A 6,015-nucleotide genomic window follows, 5' to 3' on the forward strand; every position below is an offset into this window, starting at 1 on the left:
GACAAGATGCTCATTGGACGACCAGCCCCTTCCAGTTCCTCGGCTTCCTTTGGCCCCTCACCAGTGAACCAGGAAGATTAACCTGCCTGGTGGTAGAAGACAGGCTGCCTGACAGGTTCTGGATGTCAGGGAGCCTTGCAGGGGCAGTGGGTGCTGATACTGATTAGAGCCTGAGGGCTCATTTGCTCTCTGTGCATAAGGGAGCTGGGCCCAGACCCCTGAGTACCACCTGGTGTGATCCCAAAGCAAAACAAGACCCAAGACAAAAGTCTTATTCTTTTTAGTAATTGCAAAATGGCTGGTGAGTGATAGGCCCAGGATCCCAGATTTTCAAGCAGAGGGCCACAGTATAGGAATGACGGATTAGAGATGTGCTTTGGGGAGAGTAAATGCTAGGTGAGAATAGTTAGAAAGGGGGTTAATGAAATAGTTTTTGCTGCTGTGAACCAAAGTATGCATGTCTGTATGGAAACTGGGGCACTGACCAGCACATTGGGATTCAGGTGCTGAATAGAAGTACCTTTCTGGGGTGCACAGGTGTTGTTACCCAGAAGGGAGGACATCTAATTCTTCCTCTGTCCTAGTATAATCTAGAGAGGCAGTTTGGGTCTTTTGCTTTGGACGATTGGTAAGAATTAGCTCTAACTACATGGTGCCCCTCTGGGTCTCACAAGTACCACTGGGCATGACTTCCACCACCAGGTGTGGCCCCAAAACAAGTACAACAAAAAAGAATGAGCTAATTAAAAGATTTGAATGGAGAGCAGAAAGGTAATTATGGGAATATTATGGGAAAAAGGAAAGTTTGTGGGAGTGTGGAACAAGGATGCGAAAAAGAAACATTTACCAGATGGGTCAGACATGAAGGTGTGGTAACTTTATTTTTAGGTCTAATTTTTATTTTGGGATTGCACTTGGCGGTGCTCAGGGGCTACTCCTGGCTCTTTATTCAGGAATCATTCCTGGTGGGATTGGGGGACCATATGGGATGCCAGAAATCAAACCTGGGTCAGCTGCATGCAAGGCAAGCGCTTTACTTGCTGTACTATATCTATCGCGTGACCCCTGGTAACTTTATTTTTAAAAGTCATTTTGTCATGTTTTGGACCAATTTCACATTTGCTGAAAATATTGACTATATTGAAGAGAGAAACTGAAATTTCTGTCAAATTTGTAGGTTTATAGTTTATAAAATAAAAATAAAACCATTATGAAAAAGTGCACTATTGAAAAGCCATGGGGCAATTAGGAAAAAGAAAAATCCTCATCTTCATCATCATCATAAAAGCATATAGTGTGGGCCAGAGGGGGGAGGGGGAATAGTTGAGGAGGTAGCTGGAGAACACGTATCCCATCCCTGGCTTTGCCTGGTCCCAGAGCAAGGAGCTGGGTATAATCCTGAGCACTGAACAGTGTGGTCTAAAATTAAATTTAAAAAGTAAAGGGCCCAGAGAGATAGCACAGTGGCGTTTGCCTTGCAAGCAGCCGATCCAGGACCAAAGGTGGTTGGTTCGAATCCCGGTGTCCCACATGGTCCCCCGGGCCTGCCAGGAGCTATTTCTGAGCAGTCAGCCAGGAGTGACCCCTGAGCACCACCAGGTGTGGCCCAAAAACCAAAAAAAAAAAAAAAAAAGGTAAGGACAGTGTCTATTTCAAGCTGCATTTGATAGGGAGTGAAAAATAAGACTAATAAAATAAACTATCACTGCTATATAGAGGAAAAGAAGAAAACAATTTTTCAGAGTTCTAATGCTATCAAAAGGAAAGGCCAGCAGCAAGAAAGTTCTATTTCACAGTTTTACATATGCAAACCCCATTTCTCCAAAAGGGTAGGTTTCAACTTGTAAATAATTGGGCAGGTGGGCTAGTCTCAATAGAGGAAAAATTGACATTAAAGTAATTATTAGGGGGCCGGAGAGATAGCATGGAGGTAAGGCATTTGCCTTGCATGCAGGACAGTGGTTCGAATCCCAGCATCCCATATGGTCCCCGAGCCTGCCAGGAGTGATTTCTGAGCACAGAGCCAGGAGTAACCTGTGAGCACTGCCGGGTGTGACCCCCCCCAAAAAAAATACCTTAAAAAAAAGTAATTATTAGTATAACAAAGCACTTTTTCTTTCTTTCTCTTTCTTTATTTTTATTTCTTCTTTCTTTCTTCGTTTCTTTCTTCTTTCTTTTTTCTTTCTCTTTCTTTTTTCTTTTTCTTTCTTTCTCTTTCTTCTTTCTTTCTTCCTTTCTTCTTTCTTCCTTCCTCCTTCCTCCCTTCCTCTTTCTTTTTCTTTCTTTCTTTTTTTTTTTTTTTTTCTTTTTCTTTTCTTTCTTTCTTTCTCTTCTTTCTTTCTTTTTCTTCTTTCTTCTTTCTTTCTTCTTCTTTCTTCTTTCTTTCTTTCTTTTTTCTTTCTTTCTTTCTTTCTTTCTTTTCTTTCTTTCTTTCTTCTTTTTCTTTCTTCTTCTTTCTTTCTTCTTTCTTTCTTCTTTCTTCTTTCTTTCTTTCTTTCTTTCTTTCTTTTCTTTTCTTTCTTTCTTCTTTCTCTTTTTCTTTCTTTCTTTCTTTCTTTCTCTCTCTTTCTTTCTTTCTCTCTTTTCTTTCTTTCTTTCTTCTTTCTTTCTTTCTCTTTCTTTCTTTCTTTCTTTCTTTCTTTCTTTCTTTCTTTCTCTCTTTCTTTCTTTCTCTCTTTCTTTCTTTCTTTCTCTTCTTCTTTCTTTCTTTCTTTCTTTTTTCTTTCTTTCTTCTCTTTCTTCTTTCTTTCTTTCTTTCTTCTTCTTTTTTTCTTTCTTTCTTTCTTTCTTTTCTTTCTTTCTTTCTTTCTTTTTCTTCCTCCCTCCCACCCTTCCTTCCTCCTTCCTTTTCTTTCTTTCTTTCTTTCTTCTTTCTTTTCTTTCTTTCTCTTTCTTTCTTTCTTTTCTTTCTTTCTTTCTTTCTTTCTTTCTTTCTTTCTTTCTTTCTTTCTTTCTCTCTCTCTCTCTTTCTCTCTCTCTCTCTCTCTCTTTCTTTCCTTTTTAGGACTTTAGACTTTTTTTGTTTTGTTTTGGTTTTTTTTGGGCCACATCGTTTGATACTCAGGGGTTACTCCTGGCTAAGTGCTTAGAAATTGCCCGTGGCTTGGGGGGACCATATGGGACACCGGGGGATCGAACTGCGGTCCTTCCTTGGCTAGCGCTTGCAAGGCAGACACCTTACCTCTAGCACCACCTCGCCGGCCCGACTTTAGACTTTTATTTTATATTAAAACAACACACTGGTAATTTTCCAGAGCTGAGGATTACAGGCACCCATATCCAAGACTCTCAAGGGTCCCAGCAAAAATAGACCCAACTAGAAAAACTCCAAGACACATTATACTTTGAATTCCAAAATCCAAGGCAGAATATTGAAACTCAGAAGGAACTCACATACAAAAGGAGTCCCAGAAGATTCACAGATGAGACTTTGAGCCAGTGGGAATGGAAGGATACAGAAAAAACACCGTGGAACTCAATGGAGTGAACAAGTCACCAAAAATATTCTATCCAATGAAGTTATTGTTTTGATTTAAAGGAGTGATACAGAGCTTCATGGGCAAGCAACAGCTTAGACAGTTTATAGCCTGGAAGTGGGGAACTCCTGAATGGGGTCCCTAGGGGGCTATTCCAGAGGAAATGAGGAAGAACCAGATAATCAAGGCAGCCCTCATGGAAGAGCATATGTGACCTGACAGGCCTCACCAGCATGTCCTGACCCTGACCCTCACTGGCATTCATGATGTCACCTGATGACCTCATAGAACAGGAACCTTCTGTGGCTGAAACGGAAACAAGAGTTTCAGTTGAAGCATGAGGCTGTCGACCACAAACGTGGTGCAGCTCATTCTTCTGCTGTCATACTGCGGTTGCTTTCTGCTCAGGGAACAGAAGATTGTGCCAGATGCTGGCCCCGGCATCAGCAGTGACCATGAGAAAAGCAAAGATGGTAGCCATGTTGGGGACTTTGAAGACAGTAGCAGCATCAGGTACAGCAGCAGAGACGGTGGTGGCAGCAAAGGCATCAGCAGAGGCAGTATTGAAGGTGATACTAGTGGCAGCAACCACCATAGCAAAATTCAGACCATCAGCAGCCGGAAGGTCCGCAGCATGGCTAGTCTCAGCCTGCCCATAACCATTGATATTCTCAGCAAGGACAACAGCATCAGTGGTCTCGGTGGGTCAAGTGACAGAGTGGCGCTGGTGAATCCAGCGTCAGGGGTGGCCTCGGCAGACCAAATGGCACAGGTGGCCTCAGTAGAATCAGAGACCTTGATGATCTCAGCAGGACCTGTAGCACCAAAGATGAAATTTCCAAAAAAAGCTTTCCAGATCTGGACTGCTGACCCCCTCAGTGCCTGAGGATTCAGAGGAGGCTCGGGACAGGCTCTGCCCATGCTGTGCCTCAACAGGACAATTTCCAAATTTTCACATAATAAAGGCAGACATAATAAAGGCAGATTTATGTGAAAAATAAAAGAGAAAAGAAAAAAGAAAAATAAGACGAGCAAATCATCAGAAGAGTTAGAAAGCTTTTGATGAAAAATACTGACAACTTTATTTCTGAGGTTCAGTGTAGGTGATGTTACATTTCGAAAACAATGTAGGACGTGGGGAAGTGGTTAAAAATTAACAGAAAAAAAAATCCTGTAGCAGATACAGTCCAGAGGAGGGCACTCCCAAGAATAGAGAAGAGGGTCCCCCACCAACCAGCTTTTGCTAGTGTTGTAAGTAACTGCTTCGTCTTTGGAATCAGTCAAAGGCCACGTTTCATGAGTTTTACTTCTCACTATTTGGATGCCTCAGGTTCAGAAAACCTCAAGAAAGTGAGCAATGACTTGCTACAAGAAAAGCAAAGTTACGGCTGGAGTGGTTGCACAGTGGTAGGGCATATGCTTTGCATGTGGCTGACCCAGGACGAAATTGGTTTGATCCCCGGCATCCCGTATGGTCCCTCTGTGCCTGCTAGGAGCGATTTCTGAGTGCAGAGCCAGGAGTAACCCGAGCACTGCTGGGTGTGGCCCCCTAAAAAAAAAGAAAGAAAGAAAGAAAGAAAGACAGCTGGCAAAAAGGAAAAACCAAAAAGGTGTTTCTTGGTCCAAATGCAGGACCCTCAAGAGAGGGCATGTGCTAAAAGCTTGCTTTTGTGTCAGGGCCCAGAAGGAAGCTCATAGAGCATCATGCACAGGAAGGGAAACACCACACCTCACTCTTCTGAATTCAGGACCCACTGTTCGAGAAGCACTGTGCTGGGCCCTGTCCAGGAAACAACCCATTTCTTTGGGAGACTTCATTGGTTCTTTTTTTGTTTTGTTTTGTTTCTGGGTCACACCCGGTGGTGCTCAGGGGTTACTCCTGACTCTGCACTCAGAAATAGCTTCTGGCAGGCTCGGAGGACCATATGGGATGCCGGGAATCAAACCCAGGTCCGTCTTGTGTTGGCTGTGTGCAAGGCAAATGCCCTACCTCTGTGCTGTCTCTCCGGTCCCCTTTTGGGAGACTTTATTTTTATTTTTTTGCTTTTTTTTTTTTTTTTTTTTTTTGCGTGTTTGGGTCACACCCAGCAGTGCTCAGAGGAAACTCCTGGCTCCATGCTCAGAAATTGCTCCTGGCAGGCACGGGGGACCATATGGGAACCTGGATTCGAACTGATGACCTTCTGCATGAAAGAAAGGCAAACGCCTTACCTCCATGCTATCTCTCTGGCCCCTTGGGAGACTTTAAATAGTGAGAACAAGGGTGATGTGGTTCTTGGTCCTCTTTCCTCAACTCTCTTGGGCCTGGACACTCAAAGTGATTGTCACATTTGACAGGGCAGCCATCCCAGCAGGTGAACCCAAAATTCTGCTGTTGCGCCCTTTTTTATTTTTAGCATTGCTCTTTTAGCATTGCATTTTCCAGGCCTTTATCAGTATCGATTGAAAAGTCAGCTTGCTGGGCACCAGAGACCATTACATTTGTGAAAGCCATGGCTGTCCAGTGCAACCTGACAGGGCCCGTGCTGTCTGAGACAAA

Source organism: Suncus etruscus, chromosome 14 (genome assembly GCF_024139225.1).
Source record: "Suncus etruscus isolate mSunEtr1 chromosome 14, mSunEtr1.pri.cur, whole genome shotgun sequence".
Taxonomy (NCBI): Eukaryota; Metazoa; Chordata; class Mammalia; order Eulipotyphla; family Soricidae; genus Suncus; species Suncus etruscus.